The sequence below is a fragment of the Ovis aries genome, chromosome 20 (genome assembly GCF_016772045.2).
Source record: "Ovis aries strain OAR_USU_Benz2616 breed Rambouillet chromosome 20, ARS-UI_Ramb_v3.0, whole genome shotgun sequence".
NCBI classification, from domain to species: Eukaryota; Metazoa; Chordata; class Mammalia; order Artiodactyla; family Bovidae; genus Ovis; species Ovis aries.
Genome location: NC_056073.1, coordinates 37027263 through 37047998, shown reverse-complemented (window position 1 = coordinate 37047998; position 20736 = coordinate 37027263). Strand labels below are relative to the sequence as shown.

Below are 20736 nucleotides of genomic sequence, written 5' to 3'. Positions count from 1 at the left end.
AGGTTAAACTGTGCGAGTTAGGGGCAAGGATGAAGTGAAATAGATTTAAGAGTGATCAAAGCCTGGCATCCATCGCTCAGCCAACCTCAAGTCTCCTGAGTTGGGCTGCTTGTCTTCAAGACCCCTCTAAACCTATCTCCAAGGAAAAGCAGGCCTCACTGTGGGAAAATCACATCTGACTTTGTTACCCTAGGGATTGAGAAAGAGAAGAAGACGACTCACTTGGCCATGGGGGCGATCTGCTATTTTTTATAATAGTCAATGTAATAGCATGTGTAACCAACTGAATGCCCTAGTTCTGCCACTAAAAGGTCAACTGGGTGGCCTTAGGTAATTCATGGGTTAATTTCACAAACATTTACTGGTTGACTCTACCCATAGGATCCTGGGGACAGTGAGCAAGGCATTGTCACTACCCTCAAGTCGAGAAGCAGAGACTTACATGCTCTGGGTTTCAATTCCTTTTGAAGTGGTCTTTCATGCCTCTTCCAGCCCTGATGGTCTCTGATTCCACATCTGACCAGAATCTTCTCCCTGAACTCTTGATGCCCAAATGCAACACTTCATATGGATTAAAAGTTTCCCCCTATACATAAACACGACCCACCCCTCCACCTTCTTCCCAGCAATGAGTCTCTAGCCCAATCCTCAGATGGCTAGCGGAGGGTTCCAGAGCAAACTATTCTAAGGCGAAGTGAAAACACACAATGGCAGCACTTGGTTCTAGCAGGAAGGTTCTAGCAGAATTACTTTCCAGTTGCTAGAGGTACATCCGAAAAGGTACACCATGAACCGCGGTTAGATACCACTTCACACCCGTTAGGACGGTAATTATTTTAAAAACAAAATAATGAGCATTGGCAAGGATTTTGAGAAATTAGAATCCTTGTACACTGCTGGTGGGAATCGAAAATGGTACAGCTGCTATGGAAAACAGTACGGTGGTTCTTCAAAAAATTATAATACAGCAATTCCACTTTGGGGCGTGTACCCCAAAGCACTGAAAGCAGGGTCCTGAAGAGGTGTCTGCCCACCAGGTTCAGAGCAGCATTGTTCACAACGTCCAACCCAAATGTCTATCAACAGATGAATGGATATGCAAAATGTGGTATAAATACACACAATGGAAGATTGTTCAACCTTAAAATGGGGGAAATTCTGACACATGATACAACACAGATAAACCTTGAAGATATTATCCTAAGTGAAATAATCCAGACACAGAAGGACAAATATCTGATTCCACTTATATGAGGTACCAGGCTTCCCTCATAGCTCAGCTGGTAAAGAATCCGCCTGCAATGCAGGAGACCTAGGTTTGATCCCTGGGTTGGGAAGATCCCCTGGAGAAGGGGAAGGCTACCCACTCCAGCATTCTGGCCTGGAGAATGCCATGGACTGTATAGTCCACGGGGTTGCAAAGAGCCGGACACGACTGAGTGACTTTCACTTCACTTCATATGAGGTACCTAGAAAAATAAAATTTATCAAGACTGAAAGCAGAATGGTGCTTGCCAGGAACTGAGGGGTGGAGAGAACAGGATTATTACTGAATGGGTATGGAGTTTCAGTTTTACAAGATGAAGAGAGTTCTGGAGATGAATGATTTGGTAATAGTTTCATGACAGAGTGAGTATACTTACTGCCACTGAATTGTACTACATGCTTTAAAATGGGAAACCCTGTATCATATACACATTACTACAGTTTTAAAAATATACACAGGCTGGAGCACAATATCCATTTCTTTGTGTTTCCAGGTTCATATCAATACTGGTAGCCGGTAGGAATTATGACCATCTCTGCAGCCAAGAGTGGCCACCTGACAACGATTCATACACGAACATTATTAGTTCTTTGCTCCTTTCTTCTCTGGTGGCTCAGAGGTTAAAGCATCCGCCTGCAATGCAGGAGACCTGGGTTCAATCCCTGGGTCGGGAAGATCCCCTGAAGAAGGAAATGGCACCCCACTCCAGTATTCTTGCCTGGAGAATCCCATGGACGGAGGAGCCTGGTGGGCTGCAGTCCATGGGGTCGCAAAGAGTCGGACATGACTGAGTGACTTCACTATCTTTCACTTTCTCTGAAGGGTTAACAAAACCGGACGTTATATTTTATATATAATGTTACATTTCAGAAATAAATCCACAAATGGGTTTGATTCAGTCTATGGGATCTACTTCCAAATAATCTTACAGGGAGGGAGAGGGGAGTGAGTATAAGTCAGTGGCCCTCAACTCGGGAGGGTGTGCTCCCCAGGGAGCACTTCCAGTTGTCATAACCAGGAAGCGGGGAGGGTAGCGCTACTGGCATCTAGTAGGTAGAGGCTAGGGATCCTGGTAAATATCCTACAAGGCACAGGACAGTCTCCCATCCAAAGACTTTTCCACTCTAAAATGTCAATAGTGCCAACGTGAAGAACCCTGGTATAGATGAAACAAGGCTGGCGGTGAGTTTAAAACTGTTGAGGCTGTGTGTTGGGCACATGAAAAGTTTGCTCTACTGATATCTCCACGTTTTATGTTTAACCTTTTTCATAGTAAATAGGGTTTTAAAATGACACAGCTCCGGGACTTCCCTGGTGGTCCAGGGGCTAACACTCTGCTCCCAGTGCAGGGGGCCTGGGTTTGATCCCTGGTCAGGGAGCTAAACCCCACATCCTGCAATGAAGACCCCGTGTATCGCAACTAAGATCCGTTGCCGCCAAATAAATTAAAAAAATATTTTTAAAAAATAACACAACTCTGGAAAACAAGTCACTGACCTGAGATAATGCAGATTTTAAACCCGAGTGATTCCAAGTATTTGAAATGAAGGTTTCCTTATCCTCATCAGAGAAAGAGCTAAGTTAGTGAGGAAATACATATTAATATACGAACAAACCAAAACAGTAAAGAGATGATGCCTTCCTAAATAGGCAAAGAACCACATTTTATGAAATGATCAAACTCCTGAAAGAAGAAAGCCAAAAGGGTCACAAATATAAGAGAAAAGGATTTCCCTTCAATAATAATCAAATGAAGTACTTGTCACCTCCCAGTCCCTGACCAGAAATAGAACCAGGGCTTCCCTGATGGCTCAGTGGTAAAGAATCCGCCTGCCAATGGAGACATGAGTTTGTTCCTTGGGATGGGAAGATCTCCTGGAGTAGGAAATGGCAACCCACTCCAGTATTCTTGCCTGGAGAATTCTATGGACAGAGGAGCCTGGTGGGCTCGTGGGCTACAGTCCATGGGGTCACAAGAGTCAAACACAACTTAGAGACTCAGTCTTACTGGGCTGCAACACCCAGCTTCACCACGTACAGGCTGAAGAGTTACAAAGCTCATTTCATCTTGGCTCCGAGTGCATGTGGTGGAGATAATAACAGTAGTACTAGGGACTTCCCAATTGGTCCAGTGGTTAAAACTCCAAGCTCCCAATGCAGGGTTCAATCCCTGGTCAGGGAACTAAGATCCCTCATGTCACGTGGTATGGACAAAAAAAAAAAAAAATAGTAGTTGTCCTTCTCAAGTTGTTTTGAGGACTAAAGAAGTTAATGTAGATCACTCAAAACAGTCCTGGCACTGACAAGTACTTGCTATTAATACTATCCTATATCCACTAAATTAACACAGGAGGAGAAGGAGGCAACAGAGGATGAGATGGTTGGATGGCATTACCGACTCAATGGACATGAGTTTGAGCCAACTCTGGGAGATAGTGAAGGACAGGGAAGCCTGGTGCCCTGCAGTCCATGGTATCACAAAGAGTTGGACACAACTTAGCAACTGAACAACAACAACGACACACAAACTGTGCATTTGATAAACTTAACACGCAGTCCCCAGTTAAGTCATAGCACTAACCTGCTGTGTTGTTAAGAATTGGCTTCCCCAGTCTCACTGTTGCCCTTGGACTGATTCCCTTTCCCACCCATCATTCAAGCAGCTGCCCAAGCCCTCCACATTCCTTTCTTCCCCAGGGACAGGCCATGCAGCCTAGGATGAGAGAGGCAATCCCTGGGTTTTCCAGTTCCTGAGTAGCGTTTTCTAAACCTAGAGCAGAGATAAATCTGAAAGTCAAAAAGTCAAAACAGTCTCCAGAAACTTAGGAAAGTTTTTCTTTTTCCTTTTTAATTCTGAAAGCTTATCTTCATAGCTGAAGAGCAAAACTGAAGAATTTAAAGTATGGAGTTTTACCATAATCCCAGAGGGGAGAAAAGCTCTTAATGATATAAGAGCTATTTTTCAGCACAAAAGCTGATGAAAGTGTTTGGCCAGCAGACTGAAGGAGAGATTCCATGGGGTTGAGCTAGCACTTGGGGCTTCCCCAGCGGCTCAGCAGTAAAGAATCTGCCTGTAATGCAGGAGCTACGGGTTCAATCCCTGGGTCAAGAAGATCCCATGGAGGAGGGCACAGTAACCAACTCCAGTATTCTTGCCTGAAGAATCCCATGCATCTGGCACTATAATCCTTTCAAAAGGAATATGGTCATGTCAATGTATGACAAAACCAATACAATATTGTAACTAGCCTCCAAAAAAAGTGGAAAAAAAAATTTTTTTTTAAAGGGGGAATACAGTAGATAGTATTTACTACAAGTAACACTTTTGACCAACTCCTGGAAATTTATTCATTGGAATGATAAAAAGCTTAATGCTGAACAAAAGTCAAGATATTATTTATAAGACAAAATGAAGCAAAATCTACCTGCATGTAGGATAATAGAGAGATAGTAATTAATGGTAAACCTGTTCAGAATAACAGTATTAAAAATGGGCCTTACAAAGCACCTATAATAAAATGAAAAACATTTGCTATAACTAATAAAAAGCAGAAGATAAAACTGTATAGATATGTACAACTATATTTTAAAAAATAGTAGCATGTGAAAAGGCAAAGGCGTGTCAAATTGAATATGGCTGTTTTATCAGGATGGCAGGAATCTTGGCAAATTCTTTGTAAATTTTTTTCCAATTTATAATTGCAATTTCCATATGGAATTTCTCATACACACAATTAGGGCACTTAAACTCATAACAATTCTTATTTAATTCTACTTACTCTATCCTCAGGGCTGCATTTATTAGCCCTTACTATATATATCAAGTTTAGGGAGGAATTAGGTATAAATAGAAGTTAACTTGAAGAAAGCTTCATCTTAAAGAAAAATGTGCTATTTACAGGCAGCAAAATGTCAGGAGTTAACCATGTAGATGGGCAAAGAAGATGAAAATAGATAGCTTTACTTTTAATAACCCTTTCCTGGTGGTTTCAGATACTAAAGAATCTGCCTGCAATGCGGGAGACCCAGGTTTGATCCCTGACTCAGGAAGATCCCCTGGAGAAGGGGATGGCAACCCACTCCAGTATTCTTGCCTGGGAAATCCCATGGACAGAGGAGCCTGGCGGGTTACAGTCCATGTGGTAGCAAAGAGTCGGACACGACTGAGCAACTAACACTTTCACACATCCATATTTAAAAGGAAGGTGTGCCAAGTTTTTATTTTTCTACTGATGCCCTCCCTCTAAAGCAGGAAAGCAAGCTGCATTTCCATTCGTGATGTCCAACAACACGCCCTTCACAATGGAAGGATTGCCCAGGCCCTTCTGCAGAAGGAAATGGAACGGCACAGCTGTTTTGATCAAACACAACCCGGATTCAGCAAGAGCTCAATTTCCACCACTCTCGCAAGATTTCAAAGTCACGGCAAGGAAATAAAACATGTGCCCTGGGAGGTGGGAGGGAGTTCAACAGACATATGAGTTCAACATACCTATGGCTGAGTCATGTATGGCAGAAACCAACACAATATTGTAAAGCAATCATCCTCCCATTAAAAAGAAAAAAAAAAAAAAAAAACATGCCCACGGGTTTGACTTATTTCACCAAAGGCCCATCACTTGGTGCTTAGTCGCTCAGTCGTGTTAGACTCTTCCGACCCCATGGACTGTAGCCTGCCAGGCTCCTCTGTCCATGGGGATTCTCCAGGCAAGAATACTGGAGTGGGTTGCATGCCTTCCTCCAGGGGATCTTCCCAACCCAGGGATGGAACCAGGGTCTCCTGCATTGCAGGTGGATTCTTTACCAGCTGAGCCACAGGGAAGCCCAATCACAATGAGCTGCAATCTTCCAATGGAAGTTTTCGATCTTTCTGCTCTCATGTGCTGCTTGAAAGGCATTTCTTGGGGATTTATGTTCCTAAAAAAACCCCCAAACTTTGCCAGGAGCACAAAACACTGCCTTCCTCCTAATGAAGAGATGCAAGCTGGCTATTTTTAACAAACAGCAAATATTAACAATCCAAAATTATTTCCCTACCACAGTGATTTACCGGCGGCTCACCAATGAGACAAAGGCAGCTGTTCAGGCCTGGAATGTTTTTCTCAGCAGCACTGCCTTATATGCCCCAAGATGAAACCAACCTAATTAAACAATTCCTTATTTAAAAGCAAGCCGTCCCTCTTTCACAAACAGTGCTCTTTTGCATTGCCTCCTACAAATGAATGTGGCTGGGGAAGGGAACAAAAAATGCAATTCCTTTCTGTACCACAAAACAAAAAGTGGCTGTACCATACTCTTTAGCTACTTTGCACTTTCAAAGACATCCTTGTCATACTTTAATTCCAAGTTCCTGGGGAGGTCAGCAAGAAATGCCTTCAAATCTGTGATAAGCTATTTTCCAAGCTTGTAGGTAAGCAAATAGTACTTAAAAGTGATAATCAATGTGCAAATTTATAACCAAACTCCTAAGTGACATTCCGTCTCATTGTAACAACACTATCTTTTTGAGTGCTTACTAAGTGTCAGGCACAGTAATAAACTTTATACAGATGAAGTCCTTTCAGCATCACAACTTTATGAAGTAGCTTACTCTCACTTTATACAGGAGGAAAAGAAAAAACAAAGGCTGAATTCACAAAGCCAGTGAGCAAACAGAGCCAGAATTGAAAACCTGGCCTAAGTCCCCACTGAAGATATTGTATCACTTCCTTCACCTTCAAATAGTCTGCCCAGAAATACTATCACCCGGGGGAGAATTCAGTAGCTACCTGTACTAGTTTGTTAGGGCTGCCATGTCAAAGTATCACAGACTGGAGGGTTTCAGCAACAGAACTTGTTGCCTCACAATTCTGGAAGCCCCGAATTCAAGATGGTAGCAGGGTTGGTTTCTTCTGAGGCCTCTCTCCTCGGCCTGCAGACGGCCGACATCTCCCTCCCAGAGGGTCTTCCCAAATTTCCTCCTTTTTATAAGGACATTGTCATTGGATTAGGACCCAAAAGAAAGACCTCATTTAACTCAGTGAACTCTTGAAAGATACCATCTCCAAATACAGTCGCGTTCTAAGATACTGGAGGTTGCTGTTGGTTGTTCAGTCACTCAGTTGTGTCTGAATCTCTGCGACCCCACAGACTGCAACACGCCAGACTTCTCTGTCCTTCACCATCTCATGGAGTTTGCTCAAACCCACCTCCATTGGGTCAGCAATGCCATCCAACCATCTCGGAGTTAGGACTTCAGAACTGGGTTTTTACAGGAACATAATTTGGCCTGTAACACTTTCCAATAAAATACCCTTGACTCAAAGACAAGGAATGAAACAGACCTCATTTTCCTTGGGCCTGCAGGTGGGAAGTTGGCAATACCCAAACCAAACTGTGAGGGATGCCGTGAGGCTCAAGCTGGGGCCCCCTCCTCACCTGGAAGTACTTCTCAGCCCACTGTAAACAGCTACTGAGAGGGCTTCCCAACAGTGCCCTGGCCTCCCTGCTCCTACTTAGGTCGAAAGCTCATTAGCCCACAAAGGGTTTACACTTGTTGAGAAAGTTCATGATCCCTCAGCCTTTTGTTTCAAACACACATGGGTAAGTAATAACAATCGACACTGATTGAGCATGTGTGTGTACTGAGCAACACAAATACTGGCTGCTTTTCTAAATGTATGTGTTCAGTCTCTCAGTTGCCTCCAACTCTTTTGCATCCCCATGGAGCCTGCCAGGCTCCCCTGTCCATGGAATTTCCCAGGCAACAGCATGGAGGAGGTTACCACTTCCTCCTCCAGGGGAATCTTCCTGATTCAGGGATCGAACCCTCATCTCCTGCATCGGCAAGGAGATTCTTTACCGCTTCACATCTATCAATCTCACTGAATCTTCCCAACAACCCTCAAGAACTACTGAGGAAACTAAGACATAAAGTAAATGGTCCCAAAACACTCAGCTACAGGGCAGCTCCAGGAGTTAAAGCGAGATGCTTAGTCACTGCCTGTGGTTTTCTCCCAAGACCTCAGGCTTGTCCAGGGGGAGGCTTTAATTAAGCTGCTCAAAGTCATTTCCAACAGCTCTTCAACTTGTGCAAACTTTCTCTCTGAGCTTTAAAAAAAAAATTAATATGGACTATTTTTAAAGTTTTTATTGAATTTCTTACAATATTGCTTCTGTTTTATGTTCCGGTTTTTTGGCCCTAAGGCATGTGGGATCTCAGCTCCCCAACCAGGGATTAAACCCACACCCTCTGCATCGGAAGGCAAAGTCTTAACCACTGGACCACCAGGGAAGTCCCGCTTCCCAACTTTTTATACTCACTTAACAAGCCTCTTTCCACTAGTTCAGAGTAAGTCATCCAGTCCTTCTGGAATAAGATAACCCTCCCTGGTGGCTCAGCAGTAAAGAATCCACCTGCAATGTAAGAGACGCAGGTTCGATCCCTGATCCAGGAAGATCCTCTGGAGAAAGAAATGGCAACCCACTCCAGTATAGTTCCCTGGGAAATCCCATCAACAGATGAGCTGGACAGGATACAGTCCATGGGGTCACAGAAGAGTCGGACACAATTTAGCAACTAAACACCTTCTCAGAATAGTATCCTATATACGAGTTTAGAGTTTAAATTGTACAGGAAGACTCATAGCTGACCTTATTCTGTAAATATCATACCATGTATTTATTATAATTTACAATGAAAACCCTTTAGAAACTGACTCCAGTGTATACAAAGGGGGAAATACTTAAGCCACCTCTTTAGCCATGGCAAAGAAAAACCTTAATATAAGTGGGTAGTATCTTTTAAGGATATCACTCTAGCTTGCTTCCCACCCCATAAACCACATCCTTATAAGCCCTGGCCAAGTAGACAAGGAAGACCGGATAGAATTCAGGATTATTTGAGGAATCCTGGAAAACCTTATCCATAAGCATGCTGGCACCCACCTCCCTGGAGATACCATTTCCCCCATTAGAATTAACTTCATTGTTAGTCAGTTAATGATGGCTAGTATGTAGAGTAGTCTTCCCTGGTGGCTCAGAGGGTAGAAAATCCGCCTGCAATGCGGGAGACCTGGGTTCAATTCCAGGGTCGGGAAGATCCCCTGGAGGAGGGAAAAGCAACCCACTCTGGTATTCTGGCCTGGAGAATTCCAGAGAGGCCTGATGGGCTACAGTCCATCGGAGATGACTGAGTGACTAACACTATCAGCATTTAGAGTGCTAACTACTGGGATGGCCCAAAAGCTTCATTCAGGTTTTTCCATCACATCTTACAAAAAAACCCAGATGAACTTTTGACCAACCCCATATATTCCAGCACTGCTCTAAGCCCTTCTGGCTGTAAGTCACAGAGAAGTCACAAAATTTTCCTAAATCTCACACAACTAATAAGAGGCAATATGGGGATTTAAACTTGGGGATACAGGGTTCAGAGTCCATCTGCTCAGCGCCCCCAGAATGATTCATTTAGTTCAATCTTCTCATGTAATTCCAACATCTCATTTTTCAGATAAGAAAAGTGGAGCCCAGAGATGGCCAATCACTCAGCTGGGTTCATAGTCACCAAGCAACAAACTGGCCTGACTCCAGTCCAGCGTACCCTCCCAAAACTCCCCACCAGCCTTGGGTCTAGGGGCTTCCCTGGTGGCTTGAATCAGTTCTAAGGAGGTGGATGAAACTGGAGCCTATTATACAGAGTGAAGTAAGCCAGAAAGAAAAACACCAATACAGTATGCTAATACATATATATGGAATTTAGAAAGATGGTAATGATAACCCTGTACGCAAGACAGCAAAAGAAACACAGATGTATTAAACAGTCTTCTGGACTCTGTGGGAGAGGGCGAGGATGGGATGATTTGGGAGAATGGCATTCAAACATGTATATTATCATATGTGAAATGAATTGCCAGTCCAGGTTTGAAACATGATACAGGATGCTCGGGGCTGGTGCACTGGGATGACCCAGAGGGATGAGATGGGGAGGGAGGTGGGAGGGGGGTTCAGGATGGGGAACACATGTACACTTGTGGCGGATTCATGTCAATGTATGGCAAAACTACTACAATATTGTAAAGCAATTAGCCTCCAATTAAAATGAATACATTTATATATATATATATAAAGAATCCACTTGCAACACAAAAGATGCAGGAGATGCAGGTTCGATCCCTAGGTCAGGAATATGCCCTGGAGGAGGGCATGGCAACCCACTCCAGGATTCCTGCCTGGAGAATCCCATGGACAGAGGAGCTTGCTGGGCTAGAGTCCACAGGATCACAAACAGTCGGACACAAATGAAGCGACTGAGCACACATATGCACACTTGGGTGTGGAGTGGAAATAAAACAAGGTGCAGGGGACCCGATAGGCCCATCTAGAAATAAGTTCTCAGTGGAGACACCTGAACTGCCAGGGAAGAGGGGACACCAGCTGCGGAAGGCAACACCACTGAACACACAATGCAATATTTGCAGACTTTCAGTTCAGTTCAGTTGCTCAGTCATGTCCGAGTCTTTGTGACTCCATGAATAGCAGCACGCCAGGCCTCCCTGTCCATCACCAACTCCCGGAGTTCACTCAGACTCATGTCCATCAAGTCAGTGATGTCATCCAGCCATCTCATCCTCTGTCATCCCCTTCTCCTCCTGCCCCCAATCCCTCCCAGCATCAGAGTCTTTTACAATGAGTCAACTCTTCGCATGAGGTGGCCAAAGTACTGGAGTTTCAGCTTAGCATCATTCCTTCCAAAGAAATCCCAGGGTTGATCTCATTCAGAATGGACTGGTTGGATCTCCTTGCAGTCCAAGGGACTCCCAGGAGTCTTCTCCCACACCACAGTTCAAAAGCATCAATTCTTTGGCACTCAGCTTGCTTCACAGTCCAACTCTCACATCCATACATGACCACAGGAAAAACCATAGTCTTGACTAGACGGATCTTTGTTGGCAAAGTAATGTCTCTGCTTTTGAATATGCTATCTAGGTTGCTCATAACTTTTTTTCCAAGGAGTAAGCGTCTTTTAATTTCATGACTTTAGGATATTTTAATTGAGCTACAATTGACATATAACATTATATTAGTTTCAGGTGTACATGTGTCAGTAGCTCAGTCGTGTCCGACTCTTTGTGACCCCATGTGCTTCAGCCCACCAGCTTCCTCTGTCCATGGGCTTCTCCAGGGAAGAATATTGAAGTAGGCTGCCATTTCCATCTGCAGGGGATCTTCCTGACCCAGGGATCGAACCTGCATCTCTTGCGTCTCCTGCATTGGCAGGCGGGCTCTTTATCAGCTAAGCCACTAAGACTCCTTACAGGTGTACAATGCAGATTCAGTATTTGCAGATACTGTAAAATGATCAACAGAGTAAGTCTAGTTGATATCCATCACCACACACAGTTACAACTTTTCTTTTTCTTGTAATCAGAAATTTCAAGATCTATCCTGTAGTTAGTGTATAACACAGGGAACAATATTCAATATCCTGTAATAACCTATAATGGAAAAGTAATCTGAAAATATGTATATATACATACATATATGTGTGTATGTATATATATATCATGAAGTGAAATATTAAGTATTAGTCGCTCACTCATGTCTGACTCCTTTGTGACCCCATGGACTGGTGCCTGCCAGGCTCCTCTGTCTATGGAATTCTCCAGGCAAGAATATTGGAGTGGGTTGTCATTCCCTTCTCCAGAGGATCTTCCCGACCCAGGGATCGGCACTGCAGGCAGATTCTTTACCATCTGAGCTACCAGGGAAGCCCATATATATCTCATAGCAACTCTCAACTAGACATTTTCTTATATAATTAATAAATGCTCATTTGAACAACTGAACAATACAGAGAAATGCAAGGAAAAAGCTCAGTTTCCCCATTACCAAAACCTTCCACACACCGTTCTTCTTAACAACTACAATATGTGTTTAAATACTTTTTTCTATATTTACAAAAATATACCCATATTCATGGTTTCTTCTTTTAATATAATCATGGTATAAAAATCACCTATAGCATAATTTTTCACTTAAAATATGACAGACATCTTCCCAAGTCTGCTCAACTGAGCTAAGTTATACTGTTTAACACTGCATGATATTCCAAAACACTGTATTAGAGGAGAGGGGAACACTCCCCACTTTGTAGATTTCCATAAGGAAGAATAATCTCCACTCCCTTCCCTAGGAGGGAAAATACAAAAGGAGAATGTCCACCTTCTCTCCCCTGTGACTCCGCACTTCCTCCTCTCCAGGGAGGGAGGAAATGACTAGTCCAGCTGGTGAATCTGTGGAGACACTGGGCATGCTAGACTCACTCGGGGACTTCCGTCTTTGGTGGCCAGTCTGCATTCAGACAAGGACATTCTCTGCTCTGTGCTCCCTCCCCTGCTGCCCTTCCTCCATCACCACCAGCAGTTGGGGGCATAAGTCCATCTCATTCAAGACTAAAGAAATAAGAAACAGAGTCAATCACCTTTATCACTAATAAAGACAAAATTTTGATCTCCCTCTGTCCCTTGGGTCTTATTTCCTAACTGGTTCCAACTAGGAGAGGGCTTCCAAGGTGGCTCAGTGGTTAAAAAAAAAAAAAATCCACCTGCAGTGCAGGAGATGCAAGAGACTCAGGTTGGATCCCTGGGTTGGGAAGATCCTCTGGAGGAGGAAACACAACCCACTCCAGTATTCATGCCTGGAGAATCCCGTGGACAGAGGAGCCTGGCGGGCTACAGTGCACTGAGTCGCAACGAATCAGACACAACTGAAAACCTGACCATGAGCATGCATGCATGCTAGCTAGGAGAGGAATTGTTGATTAGTTTCCCCAAACTCCAATGTTAGGAATGCAGCATAATTTATGCCAGCATTTTCCAACTGCCAAGTGGTTTCCAGTTTAGGGTCATTACAAATAGCATGATGAAAAAAAAAAATCCGTGTACATGCATCCTTATGTACTGGTGATTTTATGTCTACAAGATAAATTCCTAGGAGTTCAGTCAAATGGAATGTTTATTTAAATTTTTATATAAAAATTCGAAGCAATTTTTTACTCCCACCCTCCCACCAGTTACATATGAGTATGTGTCCTTACCCATCACACTTGGATGCTATGAATCTGTTTGATTTTTCCAATCAGGTAAAGAAACTAGTGGTATATTTATTTCAATTTGCATTTTCCTGACTACTGGTTGAGCATCTTTCCATTTATTATTGGCCTTTGGCCAATGAATTTATTAGCCACAGGACTCATTTTCATTACTGTAAAAACAGCAAGATGCAGATGAGTTAAAGCACTCAGATTTGATCCATAACACAGTGTCCCTCAGAATCTGCGGGGATACAGATACCACAATCTGTGGATGCTCAAGTCTCTTATAGAAAATAGCCAAGTACTGCCAGCCCTCCTTATTCTCAGTTTCTGTCCGTGGATTCAACACACTGCAGATCAGTAGACAGTGCAGCAGACTGTAATGAAAGCTAGTGGTGTAAAGAGTTAAGACCACAGGCTCTGGAGCCAGACTGCTGAGACTTGAATACTACCCTAACTCACCCCATAGCTGTACAACTTTGGCTAGCCCAATTCTTCTGTAAAATGGGGATAATAATATAGCTACCCTCATAGAATACTTAATATTAATACTAATTGAGTCATAGATTTAATGACTTAATACTGGTAAAGTGATTAGCATGGTGCCTGTCCAGCATGAAATACTGTGTGCTAAATGGCACCTCTCTTATTTGCCATCAGGCTGTCTACCTAATATAGCAACAAGGAGAAAAGCTCAAATATATTCATTAGAGTTGATCAATTTCTCTGCACATCCTTCAGTAAAAAAACATATAAATGATGACCACCACCCCTACATCTCTAAGGACTTTCCAGGTGGTGCTCATGGTAAAGAACCCACCTGCCAATGCAGGAGATGTAAGAGACAGGTTGGCCTGGAAGTGGCTTTTCCTCCTTTCTCCTCTGTCCTGGAGTGTAGAGGTTGATAGAGAACTAAGTCAATCAAAGTCCTGCCAGCAGACCCACCATGGCAGCGCTGACTTCCTCCTGGGTTGGGAAAATCCCCTGAAGGAGGGCATGGTAACCCACTCCTGTATTCTTGCCTGGAGAATCCCATGGACAGAGGAGCCTGGCGGGCTATGGTCAATAGGATCGCAGAGTCAGACACAACTGAAGTGACTTAGCACAATGATGGTCTACCAAATGCATAAGTTCCTATATAGTCAGCAAGTGTGTTAGTTGTTCAGTTGTATCCGACTCTTTGCAACCACATGTACTGCAACAAGCCAGGCTCCTCCATCCAAGGGATTTTCCAGGCAAGAATACTGGAGTGGGTTGCCATTTCCTTCTCCAGGAGATCTTCTGGATCCAGGAATCAAACCTGAGTCTCCTGCACTACAGGCAGATTCTTTACCCACTGAGGTACCAGGGAAACCCATGGGCATATTCGGCACCTGTCCTAAATGTAAAAATGAAATTAGTCCATCTTCACCCAAATGAGATTCAACTGAGTTGATGATGGTGCTTTAAAGAGGCCACATTCATTATCCTAACTTTTTTTTAAATCTCATTATTTAAAATTCTTAGACATTACACATTTGAAATAGTACAATCAATCAAGAAATATGAACCAAATCAGCATGGAGCATGAATCAATTATACTATGATCCTATAGTGTCATTTTATTAAAAAAAAAAGTAACTACACACACACATACATACACACACTGTGTTTGGTTGCTTCATGTCACTAGGGAGGCAGTAACTACAAATATCGTCAGTGGTTTCCCAGCGGGTAAAATGGAGAGGTTAAATAAGGTGAATTTAACGAGAGAGAGAAAAACAGACTCCCAGGTCACCTCTATCCCCAATAACCTATTGCTCCCTCCTAAACAAAGAGCCTGACTTGAACAATTTCTTTTGTGGTGGTCTGTGAACCCTCCACCATGCCAAAGAAAGTGCGCTCTACAGGTAGATCCGCTTTCCCATCACCCATAAAACTATTTACTATTTAAGACATTACTGTGAATGGGATCTTTAGGGAAAATGAAAATGCAGAACTCAGAGCTATATTTTCTCGTGCAATTTCCCTAGGGTGTGACCAATTATCTCACACAGTTATGAAATTCTCAAATGTCTTAAAACAGAATTAATTTTCACTTCAAGTTGAAAATAAAATATACCACCATTTACCTTTCATAAAATAGAGCTCTTGTGGGGACAGGTGGGATATAACACAAATATCACAATTCCCAGAGTGGAGAGACCCAAGCCCTAGTGGCCACTATACAACCAGGGAACATCAAGAAGGGAATACCTGTGATTCTGTCTGGTCACCAAGTCCTAAGCTATTTACAATTCCTATTAGGTAATCACCTTCTCTAAAATATGTGTTAATGGTCAAAGGGAAACTCCAATTTGGAGCAAGAGTCAAAGGAACTGTGCATCCCTTATTTTAAAAGAAAAGAAAATGCCTTAGACTATAGCAAACAAGACAATGGTTTTCAAAGGCAGAAAACAAATTCCAACTACAGGTTAAAAAAAATTGCAAATAGTAGGTAAGCTTTTCTTTGGTGCTTATTAAATTCTCCCACCTATAGGTCACAGGGAGGGACCTAGTGAAGGGGTTTGTATTTTTAAAAATTAATTACAGGGCTTCCCTGGTGGTGCCATGGGTAAGAATCCACCTGCCAATACAGGGGACACGGTTTTGATCCCTGGTCTGGGAAGACCCCACATGCCACAGAGCAACTAAGCCCGTGCTCCACAGTTTCTGAGTCTGAGCTCCTATAGCCCGCCCTCTGCAACAAGAGAAGCCGCTGCACGGAGAAGCTGGAGCACCGCAATGAAGACTAGCCCCTGCTCACCACAACCAGAGAAAGCCTGCACACAGCAGGGAAGCCCCATCACAGCCAAAAAGAAATAACTCTTTTAAAAATTTAATTACACAGAACCCCTAAAATCATACTGTATTGCTTAACCTCCACTACATGCCATAGGGCCTTCCCTGATAGCTCAGTTAGTAAGGAACCCGCCTGCAATGCAGGAGACCTCGGTTTAATTCCTGGGTCCGGAAGATCCCCTGGAGAAGGATAGGCTACCCACTCCAGTATTCTTGGGCTACCCTGGCGGCTCAGTTGGTAAAGAATCCACCTATAATGCAGGAGACCCCGGTTTGATTCCTGGGTTGGGAAGATCCCCTGGAGAAGGGATAGACTACCCACTCCAGTATTCTTGGGCTTCCCTGGTGGCTCAGCTGGTAAAGAATTTGCCTGCAATGAGGGAGATCTGGGTTCAATCCCTGGGTCGGGAAGATCCCCTGGAGAAGGAAAAGGCTACCCACTCCAGTATTCTGGCCTGGAGAATTCCATGGGTCCATGGGGTCGCAAAAGGTCACACATGACTGAGCAACTTTCACTTTCACGTGCCATAAATTACAACTCTCTCTAACACTCTAAAACAACTGCTGTGACCAAGTCATCAGATGGTTGCTGTGACCAACCATCTCATCAGCCAAAGCCAGTGAGCAGGACCCAGGAGCTGCCATGAGCTTTCAGCAACGTTTGACACAAAGCATTATTCTCTGCTCTTTCTGCTTGATTCCCTGACATTCCTAGGTGGTCTTCACCTTTGAGAGCTGCTCTCCTGCCACTCCGCTTGAGATGGTGCCCTCTGGGGGGCCATCCCAGGCCAGCTTTGCTTCCCAAGCCAAGTTATACAGCATAGGATCTCTCACACTCCCATGCCTCCGATGACCAGCAGACGACTTCCAGATCTCTTTTCTTCAGCCCAGATGTCCTCCCTGAATCCCTGGGCATACACCGTGGTGCCTACTGGAATCCTCACTTGGATAAACCATAGACACCTAAATTTCATGAGGTCCATAACAGCTTATCACTTTCCCCTTCACCTCAGCCTCCTCTCTTAGGGTGGGCCCTTCAACCACCCAACTGGTTAGGCCAGAAACCAGAGAACCTGTCCTTCTCCCTTAAATCCCATAAATGGAGTCAACCTCCTGACTCTGTTCATTCTACCTCAGTCTCATAAATCCATCTGCTTCCCTCACAACTTCTACCTTAATTCAGGTCACCCTTCATTTCACCTGGACAATTTCAACAGCCATTGAACTCATCTACTGCCTCTGACCATGCCCACTTCCTTCTCCCTTCTTCCTCCAACCTTCTAATCATGGCTTAGAAGTCACCTCCTCCAGGAAGGCTTCCCTTTGGACATTCCTGCAGTATCCTAAGCTTCTGCAGTCACAGCACTTCTGGAACTGTGTTGACCTCATTAACTGGGCAAACAGGTTCAAGAAGGCAAAGGTTGTGTTTTTACTTTCGATCAAAGTATCCATTTTGTTGTTATTCAGTCGCTCAGTTGTCCAACTCTTTGTGACCCCACGGACTGAAGCATGCCAGGCTTCCCTGACCTTCACTGTCTCCCGGAGTGGGCTCAAACTATGTTCACTGAGTCACTGATGCAATCCAACCATCTCAACGTCGTGTTGTTCCCTTCTCCTCCTGCCTTCAATCCTTCCTAGCATCAGGGTCTTTTCCAATGAGTCAGCTCTTCACATCAGGTGACCAAAGTATTGCAACTTTAGCTTCATCATCAGTCCTTCCAATGAATATTCAATGCATCCATGGTGCCTGCTATATATTGGGTTCTCAGTATAAGAATGAATGAATGAACAAACGGTAGGCTCAGGAGCAAGGGAGGTTAGCCAGCATGTTAAGGGGGTAAGAAAAGACAGATAAAGGAAAAGGAAAGCAGAAAACAAGTAATAAAGGAATCTGGAGATCATACTTCCTCTTTATTCTGTAAAGAATACAGTTCCAGACCTGTACCAGGTATTCAGAAACTGTTTGCTAAAAGGCTGATATACAAGAATGAACTGTTTTGGGGCCATGGGTGACTCTGCCAGAAGTATTCTTTGAGTTACAGGTGTCACTTTTTAAAATGACCAATGTTACTTCTTATTCAGCTATTTATATGTAATTAATACAAAACAAACCTGATAATCTCTTTCCAATCTAATCCTTCCTTTCAACTTCAACAGAAAACATCACAGTTAACCCCATCAATAAAAAACTGTGGAAAATTCTTAAAGAGATGGGAATATTAGACCGTCTTACCTGTCTTTTGAGAAACCTGTATGCAGGTCAAGAAACAACAGTTAGAACCAGACATGGAACAATGGAATGGTTCCAAATTTGGAAAGGAGTACATTAAAGCTGTATGTTGTCACCTTGCTTGTTTAACTTATATGTAGAGCACATGATGCTAAATGCTGGGCTGGACAAAGCTCAAGCTGGAATTAAGATTGCTAGGAGAAATATCAAAAATCTCAGATATGCAGATGACACCACCCTTATGGCAGAAAAGTGAAGAGGAGAGTGAAAAGTTGGCTTAAAACTCAAAAAACAAAAAAACAAAAATGAAGTTCATGGCATCCGGTCCCATCACTTGATGGCAAATAGATGGGGAAACAATGGAAACAGTAACAGACTTTATTTTCTTGGGTTCCAAAATCACTGCAGATGGTGGCTGCAGCCATGAGATTAAAAGATGCTTGCTCCTTGGAAGAAAAGCTATGACCAAGCTAGATAGCATATTAAAAAGCAGAAACATTACTTTTCTGACAAAGGTCCATCTAGTCAAAGCGATGGTTTTTCCGGTTGTCATGTACAGATGTGAGAGCTGGACCATAAAGAAGGCTGAGCACTGAAGAACTGATACTTTTGAACTGTGGTGCTGGAGAAGACACTTGAGAGACCCTTGGACAGCAAGGAGATCAAACCTGTCAATCCTAAAGGAAATCAACTCTGAATATTCATTGGGAAGACTGATGCTGAAGATGAAACTCCAATACTTGGCCACCTGATGGGAAGAGGTGACTCACTGGAAAAGCCCTGATGCTGGGAAAGATTGAAGGCAGGAGAAGGGGACGACAGAGGTTGAGATGGTTGGATGGCATCATCAATTCAATGGACATAAGTTTGAGCACACTCCAGGAGATAGTAAAGGACTGGGAAGCCTGGCATGCTGCAGTCCATGGGGTTGCTAAGAGTTGGACATGACTGAGTGACTGAACAACAACTAACCCCAGCAATACAATCCCCAGGAGCACTGCTGACAGCAGGAAATTCTTTTACATTCTTGAACTGAAGGAAAACAAAAAAGAAGGCAATAAAGATGCTGTGCTATAAAGTGCTATGAAAAACTGATTCCTAGGGATGCCTCAATTTTCTGACACTATACCTGCAGAATCAGAGGATCTGCTGCCTTGCTTTCTCAACTCTTGCTCCTAAAATCAAAAGGGAGGTGAAATTGGCTCTTTTGCCTTTCTGAATCTTTTGCCTTTCCAAATCTTAGCAAATACCTTGTTTCCTTGTTCCAAGAAAAGTAAGTTCTCAGGAGAGCTATAGTGAGAAGTCCTGCAAACACATAAAAGAAAAATACGTGTGTGTGGATGTATAAAATCTTGATGCACATCTACAATCATATACTTAATAAACTTTTCAATATGACAGGATGCACAAAAACATATGAAAAAAAGGCTAAAAGTGTAGAAACGTATAAATATGTTTTGGTTTCCTAGATGGACTCTATGAAGAAAAGGTAAGTTCTCCATGTCACACAAAATTAGAATTTTGTGGTCTCTGAGTAGTAGAAGCTGGTCTTTTCTAGATCTCTGTTACTGTACAAGAAAAATGTCTTCTGAAAGTTAATCCAGGATTTGAATCTTTAAATTCCATAAAATAATCGTAGAGATTCAAACTAGTGTTTATTTTTTTAATTTTTTAAAATTTAATTATTTATTTTACTTTATAATATTGTATTGGTTTTGCCATACATTGACTTGAATCTGCCATGAGTGTACATGTGTTCCCCATCCTGAACCTCCCTCCCACCTCCCTCCCCATCCCATCCCTCTGGGTCATCCCAGTGCACCAGCCCTGAGCATCCTGTATGATGCATCAAACCTGGACTGGCACTTCGTTTCACATATGATATTTCACATGTTTCAATGCCATTCTCCCATATCATCCCACCCTCGCCCTCTCCCACAGAGTCCAAAAGACTGTTCTATACATCTGTGTCTCTTTTGCTGTCTCGCATACAGGGTAATCGTTACCTTCTTTCTAAATTCTATATGTGTTAGTATACTGTATTGGTGTTTTTCTTTCTGGCTTACTTCATTCTGTATAATAGGCTCCAGTTTCATCCACCTCATTAGAACTGATTCAAATGTATTCTTTTTAATGACTGAGTAATATTCCATTGTGTATATGTACCACAGCTTTCTTATCCATTATCTGCTGATGGACATCTAGGTTGCTTCCATGTCCTGGCTATCATAAACAGTGCTGTGATGAACATTGGGGTACAAGTGTCTCTTTCGATTCTGGATTCCTCGGTGTGTATGCCCAGCAGTGGGATCGTTGGGTCATATGGCAGTTCTATTTCCAGTTTTT

General features: G+C 43.1%; 1 protein-coding gene across 6 annotated transcripts in view; it reads right to left on the bottom strand.

The window, feature by feature from the left end:
- MBOAT1 (membrane bound O-acyltransferase domain containing 1) overlaps positions 1–20736 on the bottom strand; it is a 114581-nt gene that overhangs the window by 52134 nt on the left and 41711 nt on the right. The window contains exon 2 of one of the 6 annotated variants that reach the window (XM_060403772.1): positions 19641–19695. The exons of the other annotated variants lie outside the window; for them this stretch is intronic. The gene's annotated coding sequence lies outside the window, so the exon portion shown is untranslated. The remainder of the gene's footprint in view (positions 1–19640; positions 19696–20736) is intronic. 6 annotated transcript variants of the gene reach the window in all.